The sequence below is a fragment of the Haemaphysalis longicornis genome, unplaced genomic scaffold (assembly GCF_048455015.1).
Source record: "Haemaphysalis longicornis isolate Haplotype H1 unplaced genomic scaffold, Haemaphysalis longicornis Haplotype H1 scaffold_6, whole genome shotgun sequence".
Classification (NCBI taxonomy): domain Eukaryota; kingdom Metazoa; phylum Arthropoda; class Arachnida; order Ixodida; family Ixodidae; genus Haemaphysalis; species Haemaphysalis longicornis.
Genome location: NW_027526407.1, coordinates 34245335 through 34259513, shown reverse-complemented (window position 1 = coordinate 34259513; position 14179 = coordinate 34245335). Strand labels below are relative to the sequence as shown.

The following is a 14179-nucleotide window of genomic DNA, read 5'->3' as shown; positions in this document are numbered from 1 at the left end:
AATCTGTTGCGTTAATAAAAAATACGTTTAAAGATACAGCACGACGGGTGACAGTTTTGCAACAGAATTGCCTCCTCATGAAGACGCCAATAAAAAGTACAGAACAATGCGCACTAAAGACATTATTTTTCCCGGACCAGTTATGATTCAATTGAATACTGCCTTAGTCTGCGCAACGCATATTTATAATTTAGCCCAGCCTTCCGCTTCGACAAAGTTTATACAAAATTGCAAATACGTTTACACCATTTCTAGTTAGTCCAAGTTTTAAGCCGCCACGTCTTCCTTAATAAATAAAATATTTTTAGGACTTTGCTAAGAACTCAAGCAATTTTCATTGACCAAGCGGCTTAGGAAAGTTTTGACGCACAAGTACCATGTGTTGTGTGCAGGCCCATTTGTTTTCAGCTTAGCCACAGCAAATGAATTTCAGTGAGATTTGTTTACTCTAGCATAGTCGAATAGACGTTCCCGTAAGCATCCATAATTACGGGCGTTCCGAAACGTTAAATTTGGATGTATGAATTTCCAGTGCCACGCAAACGTCCCTGTTCTCAGTCATTTCCATACCTGGGCTACAGTTTGAAATTGATTTCGTAGTGTAAGAAAAACCCACAAAGGCGTACCATATGCACAACAAAAACGGTGCCAAAATGGTGCTGTGCTTCACGAGCATGGATACAGAGAAAAATGAGCCTTGGTTAAACGCCGTTTAGCTACGTTTGCCCGGCACTATCTGAGTTATGGTGAAGCGGCTGCCAGAAAATCGTTTCGCAGCAGTAACTGGCCGAATTACAACTACACCGCAGGAAACATACACACGCCACTTAGCGCCGCCAATGCTAACGCCCAGTGAACTGTGCAGTGAACGTGCAGAATGTGGCGTTAATCTAATGGTTGTCGAAAAATCGCTCGTTTTCGCGGCAGAGAGGGAGATGTAACTGGGTGGATTTTCTGATCGCACGCCCCCTTACCCCTTCCATTTATCCCCCCTCCCCTTCGGAGAAACCACTCATTATCCGCTTTCGCTCCGCGCAAGCACATGAGGAAACTATCGACATGGGCTGAGCTTCAAGGTGGTATTGACGAACACCGTTAGCTAAATAATTCATAACGCATACAACACGGGCGAAGGAGAGAAGGGACACTAAACATTTTTAGCTTCCAACTAGTCTTATTTCAAAAAACGCAGACATCAATATTTTCGACGTTACAACCCTCTCCATACTCTTACTTCCGATGCCTGTATTTCGAAGCCATCGATGCACAGACTTGCTGGTTGCTTATCTGTAAAACTCAGTGACGGTACGCATGTTCAAAGCAACCCAGCCCTAACAATAATATCTGCCTAGATTACCTCCCTTACATTCTGTTTTCTATGCCCAGCTCGCACCATACACTGTCAAATCTGCAGTGAGCAGACAACCATCCCGGAGGACAATCAGGACAATCTGGCAGTCTTGGTGCAAAGGGAGCTTAAGAGGGTTCAACGCTGGTCGACCACTCTCGACATGTCGTAGACACCCGAGTCACGGCCCGGGGGTTAAAAAGAAGGTCCCCTTCACCCCGAGTAGTCCGAGTGGCGCTGGCTACCGCCCCCAAGCGCAGGAAACAAAAATACCTTACATAAATACCCAGAAAGTGGAGGGGAAATATAGCCCCGCCGGTAGCGTAGTGGTTATCGCACCAGACCTGTATTCTGGAGGTGGTGGGTTCTGATCCCACCTGGCGGGCATTGTTTCTCCACTTTCTTTCTTTCTTTCCAAAGTCTTTATCTGTTGGAATTACCTACCGCAGCCTCCCATTTGCGTTCCGAGGTTTCTGTCTTACTTTCAACGAGCCCCTCATTTCCCATTTTCTGATGCGCTATATATATATATATATATATATATATATATATATATCAATGATATAACTAACTACGCAGACTCGACTGAGACTCTTCGCGGACAAATGCCGGTTGTACAATAAAATGCGTCATCACGGTGACCAGAAGACGTAAGGTTATTCACTAAGTAAAATAGCGCAGTAGTGCGCAGAGCGGCAAATGACTGTAAACCTTGACAAACCGTATCTATTTTTATTTTAAAAAAAAGGTGTAGAAACTTGACTTTAATACCATTTCAATAATGGGCCCCTTCGAAAAGTAACCAGTTGAAATACCTTGGTATCACAACATCGTCTGACCTTAGCTGAACAGAGCACGTGCGTCAAGTGTCCGACAAAGCGATGAACAGTTCAGTTCAGTTCAGTTTATTGTAATCGATAACAAAGGTACAGTGCATGGTGATTGATATTACAGAAAGAGGACCCGAAGTGCGGCACTGCGGTGGGACCTCTTGTAAATGAACAGTATGACAATATAACGTTCAAGCAATCGCAACAGAAGGAACTTAAAAAAGAATTTATGCGAACATTATTGCAACATTACACAACACTGACACAGAATAACTCTGTTCATAAATCAAGCACACGTCTCAGTTATACAAAAAAGTGCAAAGACAAAAGAGGCAAAAAAATGGTGAGAATTAGAAAAGAAAAAAAGTGAGCATAAAGCAAAACATCGAAGTCGTGCGAAGTAATCAAGTGAGAAGTGGGGGTCTTCGAGGATAAATTTAAGAATAGATTGTTTGTAAGATGAGCGACTTAATTGATTGTTAGCATTAACAGGCAAGTTATTCCATAATTTAATGGTGGCAAATTCAACTGTCTGTTTACCATAGTTTGTTCTAACTTTTGGGAGTAAGAAATTATGTTGTGATGCAAATCGCGTTATGTTGTGGTTAGTCAGATCAGTTCTACCGATTATAAAAAGCACACTCTTATCAGTAACAAATCTATGGGCGGTCATTCCAAGATTATATAAAATAAGTTTATCCAACGGGAGGAGATCTAAGTGCCGATATAAAGAAGACACATGGGAGTTGAAAGAGCTAAACGTCATGATTCGAATGGCTTGGTTTTGAATGCGCTTCAAAGGAATTAAATGAATATCGTAAGGTAAACACCAGGATGAAATGCAATATTTTCTATGGCTGTTAATAATAGCATAATAAAGCGTTAGAAACGTAGGCAGGCGGAAATAATTGCTTGCCTTAATTAATACTCTGATCCCATAAGCCATCTTCTTTTTTAGTGAGTTTATGCGGTTAATAAATTTTAAGGAGCTGCCAAGTTCAACCTCCAAAAATGAGCATTGATCAGACGGTGGGATAGCATCAAAGTTAATGTAAAGAGGAGCAATAGAAGTTAGACTCTTCAAACGAGATGAAAATACGCCAAATTTAGTTTTGGAAGGATTGATTAATAAACCATTGCTCTGAGACCATGAGCAAATGTTACTAATATCGATGTTGAGGTTTGTAGTAAGAATGTCAATAGATGAGTGTGACGAATAGATGGTGGTTTCATCAGCATAGAGTAGGCAATTAGACAATTTGAGGCAGGTAGGAAAGTCATTGATGTATAATAAAAATAAAAGAGGGCCGAGAATGGAACCTTGCAGAGCGCCTACGTTAGTGGTTTTAGTGTCAGAGAGTGTACCAGAAATATTAGTAATTTGTTCACGATTAAATAAGAAACTTCGTAATAGTTGCAGCGGCGGTCCGTTAATACTGTACAAGGAGAGTTTCGAAAACAAGATGTCATGATTAATGGTGTCGAATTCATTAGAAAAATCGATGAAAATACCCCCCACAAACTTGCCCTGGTCGATTTCGTGTTTAATATAGTCTGTCAGAGCTATCAGTGCAAGGTTGGTGGATAAACCAGGCCTAAATCCGAATTGCCTAGGTGTTAGCAAATTAAATTTATTTAGATATGATGAGAGGCGTTTTTCTACAATTTTTTCGATGACTTTGCTGAAAAATGGTAAGATTGAAATCGGGCGGTAGTTATTCATTAATACCTTATCGCCTTTTTTGAAAACAGGAATTATCAAACTTTTTTTGAGTTCACGGGGAAATACTCCAGATTTGAAAATAAGGTGAACTACATGGGTGAAGATATCACTTATGGCATCTACGTTCTCTTTGATGCAAGTTGCGTGAATTTTATCGTGTCCGGGGCTGGTATTTTTAAGATTAATGATTGTTATTATTTTTCTATAACAAATTATTTTTCCATAACTGGACCCGGTAATTTGCCACGCATGAACCGAAGCTCCTTTCTTACGTTACATTTGTCCGCCCGGTCTTAGAATATGCCAGTATTGTGTGGTTCCCTCACGGCGTATAATATCGCTATACTGGAAAAGATTCAACGGAAAGCCGTGCACTCTATCTTCAACAGATACGGACGCAATTACTCGCCTACCACTCTATTACACCATGCCGGTCTAGGCACCCTTGATAGTGGTGCAATGGTTTTCGGCTTGACTTTCCTTACATACTTCTACACAGATCATTTCGCATAAACAGAGACCTTTACTTGAACATTGGAGACACCGGACCAACGAGGTGAAGGCATGCATGGGAACGTAAGAGAAGATTGATTAGTTGAGTAGGAATACTTTTCGTTGCTCGTTCTTTCCACGCACAATTAGAGAATAGAACACACTTGACGCAGTCACCACACTGCAGCGAACAATAGAGAAATTTATAAAACTATTGAAAGCGCTGACTTATCCTAAGGAAGTTAGCATGCAAAGCCTGTTTTCTTCACGGAGACCATCCAGTGTGAAATTGCCATTCCAGAGCACTTGCCTGCAGACATTTATGGTTTTTGTGGTTCTTCGAATTTAATACGTGAATTCATGTTTCCGCTCTGTGGTTTCTTTATTCCTCGAATCTTTTCTTCTCAACCACGCTTTTTTGTTGGTGAATACATACCTGTGTTTTGGTACATACAACTATGTATGATTGTACTATTCCGTACTGCTACGTTCGCAGTGATTGTGTGGTCTTTTTATTCTGATTTTTTGCGTTTCATACGTCAAAATTGACAGTGATGCTCAAGACCGTTATATTCTCCATAGGGAATGGACAGTATTCGGTAAATAAAGTAAATAAAGAAAATTACAGTTAATTATTCACTTCGAACATCCTACACAATGCAAAACTAGTGGTAATATTGTTTCACTAAGGAAGAGGGGTTCTGTCTGCGTTGCACTGGAAAACACTTGCAAGTGTGTTCACGAGATGTGCTAACAATACACACGAAGAAAAACGTTTAGCAAAATATTAGCTTACTCCCTCTTACAGGCACAGAAAAACTCGCTACTATTATGTCAGTAACATGCTATCAGGAAAAAAGTAGTGCATTTCCTCTCCGTAAATAAGGGTGGCAGGGAAGATGGCGCAGTCCAACGAGGGCATGAAACAAAACGAAACTGTTTGTAATTACCTATTCTTAATACTTCCTAGACATTTAGCTGAATGGGCGTTCGAAAGACTAGAGCTTTATTCTAGCTGACAAAGAAGGGCTGCTTGTCTTGATGCTTCCTCGCAGGCATATTACTGTCGGCGTAACACCCGATCCCAAACCACTCGAGCAGAAAGGACAGAAGTCACGTCGCACCGGGCACGTAGACGTCTTTACACGTTGGAGTCTCCCGCCACCAGTATGGGCATGTCATGAGTTAGCATATGAAGCCTGGTTGCTCCCGCACAACTCACCATCCACCACACTCCAACCCGTGCAGGCATAACTGGCAGCCGGTGGTTTGCGATTGCTTTAACATAAACGACACCGGAGGAAACGTCACAATAGCCCTTAAAAAAACACAAAACATAAATGGCGCTCCTATGTCTGAGCTTTTTTTTTAAAGGAGAACTAAAATGCACGGTACGCTAGCTATGTGCAGCTTACCTGCAAAAAAGAAACAACCAGTAGCAATGGCCAAAGCAATAACGATTTTCCTTCCAGACAGGATGTCTGCTCTAGCAAAACCGCTCAGTTGTATTGACCATCGCGCTTCAAACCCCCACCAGCTCGTTCTTTTTTTTTTTTTTTTGGGGGGGGGGGGGGTTGAGCAATGAGTTCTCACATCGTGTCAATACATCGGGATTGGTGAAGCTGACCTTTTCTTGACTAGGCGGGGTGGGAGAAAGGCTTGAGCTCCCCCGCTGACCCATTTCGTAAACGGATTGTTTCTGCTCAGTCGACAGTGCATGTTTTAAAAGAGACTGGGCTGTACCACGTACGTGCGCGAACGACACTCCGTGTACATTATTTTTGCTTCACCACCATCCGACATTTTGTGACATATTTTACTGAGAAATCCTGCCCTTATAAACTCGATCGAGGACGGAATCCCGGCATTTTTATCCACTTCGAAATAATAACATGCGACAAAAAAGGAGTTCATTGTTTATTTAGGAGTTGTTACGTTTAAAATTTCCGCACAATGCTCAGGGTTGCCTAATGCAAAGAGCCAAAATAACACTAACTGAAAATCACGCAGTACGAACTCGGCGTTACAAACTAGTATCAATTCCAGTAAAACTGTTCAAGCAGAAAAAATATTTCTTGAGGAGACCCGTAAAACAGTAAGAGTAATTGTTACACACTCCAAAAAGTTTCAGCCATACGACACATAGAAACTGGGAAAAGCAATTTTACCGATAACTCTTCATAAATAATCCCCAAAAAATTGTTTTTCCGGCCTGGTATTTTATTTTATTTATTCAACGTCCCTCACAGACCCAGGGTGATGCATAGAGTTAGGGAAAGCGTATAATGGGAAAGGCGCCAACAATTAAAGCACGAACCCTAGGGAAATACTAACAGCAGGTTAGAACCGAAATTGTAGAAAACACATTCAAATACAAAAATACAATAGTGCGCGCCTCGAAACATCGAGTCGAGTTATTAAAATTCCCTTTAATGTAAATTTATAACCCAAGATGTTAATATTGCCTCAGGACACACTAAGTCAACAAGTGCGCCACGAAAATGGAAGATATTAGACAGAGGCGAGAAACAGATATTTAAAAAATACATACGCATAAAAAACCGCAAATCAGTGAGACGCATGATAATCAGACACGACGCGCTGAAACGTTTTATTTCACGAAACAGATGCGATATATCGGGCAGGGCGTTCTAAAAACATGTTGTGCGTAATAAAATCAATATGCGAGCATCAGCCATATTAGCAAAGGCAAATTGGAAAGTTTTATTCCCAGTCGCGCTAAACGTTTGTGAATGCCGGGAAGGCGCCTTTATTTGGGTTCACATTCTAGAGCTCGGCGATATGAGCTGGTCTTGAAATGCATCACGGGTAAACTCTCCTCAGAACAGGTGCTCAAAATTCACTGCGTAGAAAAAAAACAAAATAACATGGGTAACAAGTATGTAAAACAAAGTTTCTGCGCTTCTACACTTGAATATATTTATATGAAGCTACGTGAATTTTCTATGGCATAGCGAGAAAGTGCAGTCACATTCCCTGAGACACCTACTGTACGTCTGAGAAATACTCAACAATAAAGGGAGAATTACAAATGTTCATAAACTGCTCCCAAGCAAGCTAGTTAATATTGTTAGTCTTAGGGAATGTGCACATTTATGATATTCCAAAACACTGGGGAGTACCGAATTTATGATATCCTGTGTTTAAATATATAGAACTTTTCCAAGCAGGATGCCAACACGCACTTGGAATTTGGTCTAAAACCTCCGCTGGAACCTTGGATTCTGGAATCGATCGCCGCTTTCGATCACCATGGGGATTGGCAGGTTTCCGTCGTCTGCGGCCAGTTGCACGCCTGCGTGCTGCTCCTGCATTTTGAAAAGCCTATTGTTAACCACAGCATCTACTGATGTTTAAAATATTTTACCCTTGGCTGCAATGCATATTATGATACTTCGGCCAATGATAATGATCAGCCTATACACGCAGTACACAATATTAATGTTTATCCTTGTAAAACTGCTATTCTGCAAGCGCAGTTTGGCCTAACGTGTTCAACACGCACTCTTTTAAACTACGCGGATAGCCTAATAAGTTGTTGAGCCAGAACAAACGCCAGAGTTCCGGAAAATAAAGGGTTTTAATTGGTATAGCCTGTAGTTTTACAGCTGGTTGTCACAGAAAACGCCCTATTACTCCCCCTACAAACCTAGGAAACGCCTTCTCCTCTGTAACTTATATCTGACATTCTGGCTTAGTCAAGGTCCAGCCAGCGCTCGGTGTGGTTGCGCAGGAAGAGCGATTAATCGCTTGTTCATTATCAGGGCAGCTGCGCGGAGAGAAGTTAGGAGAAAGGGCAAGGGTCTGTACCCTCAGAAAACGATACAGTCGAACCTCGTTATAATGAAGTACTATCGGGACAGTAAATTAGTTCGTTATATCCGATATTCTTTGTAACAGTAGAGGTAAACATTGGCTCTAATAAATCGGCGATCTGGCTCGCGCAACAATCCTAGATAAAAAACGCATTGTTCTAGGCTTAGAAGCCACTACAACTGAGGTAATCCTTGTCTGTCTCCTTGTGGCGTTTCAAACTAAACAGGCCCGAACCTGCGATCACGAAATTACAGCGGAACAAAGTTAGTTCTGCCAAACGGGTCTGTGTTCTTATTTGCCTGCAAAAAGGCGTGGCCTTCGCCTGGTGGATTTTCACAATCTCAGCGGAATGAAGTTTTTCACAGTGTCCATGCAATAAGGGGAGTTTTCTACTTGTGCAGTTTTTCAAGCTACTAAAAATGGTTGTTTTTTACCAATGTTTTTAATCGGGTGCTTAAACTGCTAGCTGTCGAGTTATGAGGTTCGCGGAAACCAAATATTTTGTCGTTATAGCCGATATCGCCCGACTCTCGACGTTTTGGTTTCCGTATAAAACGAATAGGTGTCATTGAAATGAAGCTTGACCAAGCAAACTTCGTAATTATTTCGCTGTATCCTATAATTCGCTATATCAGTGTTCCCTATAGCGAGGTTTGACTGTAGAAGGAGACGGTGGCTCTGGTATCCCTAGACAAGGGTACAGAGTACTGGCACTCCTTTCTCCTATTGTTCCATGCCGCCGCCGCGATCATTGGTCAGTTCGCATAACGTAACATTTATTTAGAATGGGCGCCGCCATTTTCTTGATTATGCATTTTGATTGGTCAAATAGAGTAGACTTAGCTTGTCCTTCCTGCTATGTGGCTGCGCTTGACTGCGGACAATCCGAACGTGAATTACAGATAACACGCGCAGAAGCATTTTAGCCGCAGAAGTGTGTCCAAGATGAAGTTTCGCTACGTCTTCGAGAGTGCTGTTCACAATTGACATCGTCAATGTTTCCGGTGAGGCAGGAGATGCGCCAATCCGGCAACACTGATAAACAACATACAACAACATGGTATATGGTAAACACACTGATTTCCAGGTAGCACTGACCCTAAATAAAAAAAATCGAGCAATCCTGTGATTGTAGCAAGCAGTTGACTAACAAATGTAGTAAGAAAATTGTGCTAGAACTTTGTATAATATACCCTTAATCGGCCTCTTATTGCTGTTTTCGGTCTGTAAACTTGGTATTACAGATATCATGTTTACTATATGTTTACAAGACGCTCCTTTAAACAATAAGTGGCGTGTTTGTAAGCTACGAACTTGTTTCTGAAGTATTCTACAGCTGTATGGGAGAGAGCCTGTGATTATACATATTCATCCCCACCACCCCCACCCCACTCAAGCTTCGAGTGTATTTTTGTGTGTATAAAATTGTATGTTATTGTGTTGCTTTGCTGTACTGCTGGATTGCTCCGTGGAGCAAGAGCCGCTGTCAGACTGTAGCCTTTAGCCCTTGCTTCAATTCACACTCCATAGGTTGAAAAAAAGTGAAGAAACCGCCAACTTGAAACACTGAAATCACCGCTGTTTCTCCCCTGTGTGCCTCAGTGAACGCACCCTGTAAAGTATCTAGTGACACAAGCTGACTCCATTCAAGTTCATTGCGTGTTCACGCCGAGGTCAGTGAATGCGCAGAGCAGCGTGTGTTTTTTATCAAGTGAAGTTGTTGCGTACGCATTCAATCCGCCCTCCCAGACTGAAAACAGAGTTACTACTCCACAGACTTTATTAACGAGTGCTCTGCCATTTCATCATTTCTATTGATTAGTGTTCGACAGTTCATTATGCACAATTGCTGCGAAAAATAAATACGAACTTGAATGAGGATCGTCTTGCCGCAAGGAAACCATCTGTGGTGTCCTAGAGGCTTTTGTTTTTCTTATTCATTTTTGCATGCGTAAGACAGCCCTGCGATATTAAAAGAGCTTTGCATAGCGAAATTCATTTTCTCTATCATGTTAATCTTTCTCGCACTTTCCTATTGAAGAGCGACATTAGTGAAGGTAGATTACGAATTCACATATAGGACCTGCAAATGCTAGACTTGTGCTGCAACCTGCACCCCCAGCCGTTCTTTATCTCCCCTAGGGGAAGTAGATGGGGCGGCAGGGAACCTACAGTTGTAACACGTAGTATGTCTACACCTACTAAATTAATCACAACGATGGCTGCTTGCGCAGCTGTGAGCGCTCCGTGTTTAATGAACAGCAGCAGGCACGACGGTATCTTGTAAATATTGTGACGAGGCAGGAGCAAGAAAATTCAATGTATTAAAACTATTCACAATGCTGCACTATTCTAGCGGGAAATCATACAGCGGCAGAGCGGTAAGCTTTTGTCTTCGTCTTCTAAAATTCAACCTAAACAGCACATAGACGTAGCTGTCCTCCCCTTATTGAGTGAACTGTGTTGTGACATTACGATGCCCCAGAAGGATTGTAACTTCGCACACAACCGAATATGCAGCTTCTGGGAGGGTACAAGTTGGCCACTTTATCTATATCCGAAGTTTGCCGGGGAATAGCTGTTTCCTAAAAATATATGTATTCGCCTATGCCATAATGAGTAATATTGAACTTTTTGAGGATCAATATCCCAATTTCCACTTAGATATTCTCATTCCAAGTGTCAAATTTCTCAGTTAGTAAACAACAGCGGCACTACGCAAGAAACGCTCCATACAGGGAACGCGAGTCCTGAAGAAAGTAGTAGTCGCAAAACGCGAGCACGTGCGTAAGTCGCGTTAGAAAGAGCCTGGCGCACGCCTAGTGTGCTGTTTTTGAAACGGTGATGCATTTCGGGAGAGAATTTTCAGGTGAGCGCTGCATGAAAAGAGGCTTTCTACAGCGTAACTACTTCCTGTAGCGTGCGCCGGGGGTCTTGTTTCATGGTAGCTACTTACTGCACATGTTGAAAGGAAGACGTGCGCCAGATTTTGACCTTCCTCCGCCCTGTAGCCGTTGTCGCGTCGACGCCAGCGAGAGTTTTATATTTGCAAGTCCACCTAGGCCGCTTAGGACGAGCTCGCCATGATAAATCAAGATGTTGGCTTTCCTCCTTTACATGTATCCGGAATGTGGCGAATGGTGTTTCATTTAAAAACACCGCCCTAGATCTCCACGACAACAAATACACGAATATTGTACTTCATTGTCGCGAATCATCTGAAGGAAATGAATTTACTACAAAAGCTTAATATTTACGCTATCAGAGCACACCGGAAACCTACCTAGGGGTCTGTGGTTTCTTCTTCTCGCTTGGACAGCGGCTGCAATACCGGCACCTAGAGCACCAACTGCTGCTACTCCAGCCAAAGCACCAAGCGCTACTGCTGCAGCCACAGCTGGGTCTAGCGTAGAGGGCAAAAGAAAGAAGCGTTAAATATTCAGAGACGTTCACCTGGGTCATGAGAATAGCATTCTGGGCACGTTGGCACTTCGTAAGGTGAGCATGACTCCGTAAAAAAAGAACATGGACCAGAGACAAGAGGAACACACAGAGCGCAAACTTCGAACGATATATATAGTGACACTATGCCAAAATATACATCAAAATAGAATAGAGGGAAAGTGTGTGCATTAAACACAAAAAAATAAAAAAAAGCCAGCTTGAGTACTTCAAAAAATAAAACAATTTGTCGGTGAGGGCCCAAGTGGAGAGTATAACACAGCCCTGGCACACGTCAAACTATATCTGCAAGCCAGTTTCGGCAGTACCAGCGACCCACCTAAGTTACATACATGTTAAGGGAATTCGAAAATTGAGAATGTTTTCCACCTCTTAATGAAGACTATCTTACCTTTCGCTGATTTTTCCAACGAATGTGTATGCCGAATTCACTTGCTTTACAGTGGCTCATAATCCTCCCCAGTTACCACATGAAATCATGAAATGGATGAACTAGTACTAGGGTAAGCAGTGAACCAATTCCAAAGAACATGTAAGGGAGGTTTTGAAATCACCACTAATGGTAACCTGAATTCTGACCACGCCGGTAGTGTTTAAAAAAATTGACCACCTTACGACCACATGTTGAATGCCGTACAGAGTGTGCGAATGCACAATATACCACCACTTCTTTTGTGACATCCCGACTGATATTTACCAACTGGCGTCGTTTTCTTGTTTCTGATGCGTATTTATAATTTATGTCGCCGAGCTCAGAAATGATGCTGTATTTTTGTGCGAAAGAAAGCCCAAAAGAAGGGTCTTCTATTTAAAAATGAGCAAACAAAAAAGCGAAGATTGAATAAGCGGTCCGAGAAATCAATGTGGGAGGGGTCAAGAGCCGGTGACCAAAGCATTGCGGCAATTTTGTGGACCCGAAATTATTATCCAGCTCCGTCTATATGAAAAAATATTATTTGCCTAAAAAGCATTGGTGATCAAGAAAGTGTCCTATAGTCGAGTGCAGGCGAAATCAAATACTCCGCCCCAATGTTGGCCGCCGGCTAAAGTTTTAATTTAAATCTGCATACCTACATTGCATGCTCAAGTATTATGACTTTCTCAGGCGGTATATATCAAAGATGTCTTTGCTGCTAAATCGTGTTCGCGTCACTTTCATCACAACATTTTCTTGTCTTTGGCTCTCGTCACTGCATTCTTAGCCTAGTGTGCTTTGGTTTGCGTGGTCGACCACGGTTTGCCTGTACCACATCTGGCTGTACATTCGACGAAGACACGTTTTCCCTTATAATAAACGCTGCTAATTACGTCAGTCGATAGACTGACGACACATCACGGCACTGCGTAGTAAGCATTGCTGTTTTCCGCAGTCGATGTTCAACAGATATGTTTACGTTCCTTCAGGTGCACCTGCCGCGATGTCACATCTGCATCGTACGTACTACGGGACTTTCTGCTTCAAAGCAGGAAACATGCTAATGTGTACCGAAGATAGCATTAAAGGAAAAAAGAGAGCATAAAGAAACATCTTTCGGTGGCGTCGTATTCCTGGGCACTTATGCGTTGATGCTCCGCGACAGCATGGGTGGCGCTTAGCCATTGTCTCGGTTTGTCTGGATAACCGTTGGTACTGTGTGGACCATTTTATTACTTCGCTGTGCAGTGGAAGGGGGTGTGACGTCTTATTGCATTATTGACCTAGCTAAGGCCTGTCACAGCAGTTCTGATACCTTTTTAGGCTCCCTATTATTGGGGTACCACCCTCAATATAGTAATGGTACAATCCCAAAGTGTGCGGGGGACAAACTTCCAAGCGTACGGTAGTCCTCCATCGGGAGAAGTGTTAAACCACCACGTTTGCCTTTCTTATACCACCTTACGCCACACGTACCAGCAACGATATCATGCAAAACTAGAAGAATGGCGTATATAGTCACAGCTCCTAGGAATACGTCAGTGAGGTAACCATTTTTTTTTCAAGATTTTAACACAATATGAGCTTTAGTAGAAGCGATTTCAGCTCTCATAATAAAAGATGAAGATTAATTTGCTCACCATGCCGACGTTCCCCTCTGAAACCGGGCACCCATTTCGGGATATCGAAGCCTAGTGGACCATCGCCAAGAGGGATGCTGAGATTGCTGTTGTCATCAGTGTTAGTGCTGTCAGAATCGGTGGAGTTTTGGCGAGTGGTTGTGTCAGTGGAACCTGAAATGTTGCGATGACGTTGGCAATTTGCGTTACTATCTAGACAGCTTTCTTCCCTTATCTGTAGGTAGGCCAACTCCCTACAGCAAATAAACAATGTGTATGACCACTCGGCCACTGAATAAGCTCAATTAATATACACGAAACAAAGAGCCAGAAGTTTCAGACTTCGTTCATTCATTTCAAACTTTCACTTCATTTGTTTTTTCACTACAAGTAGTAGATGGCCAACGTAAAAGCTGTTTAGCGACGGCTTAAGGGTTCCTTGTCCACCAGCAC

The 14179-nt window shown here is 42.4% G+C and overlaps 1 long non-coding RNA gene across 1 annotated transcript; it reads right to left on the bottom strand.

The window, feature by feature from the left end:
- Positions 1-7605: 7605 nt before the first annotated feature.
- On the bottom strand, positions 7606-13869 carry LOC144141483 (uncharacterized). Its single transcript, XR_013316616.1, has 3 exons — positions 13748-13869; positions 11514-11633; positions 7606-7722 (listed from the first exon to the last, which is right to left on the bottom strand). It is a non-coding gene; the product is annotated as an uncharacterized LOC144141483 (long non-coding RNA).
- Positions 13870-14179: the final 310 nt, after the last annotated feature.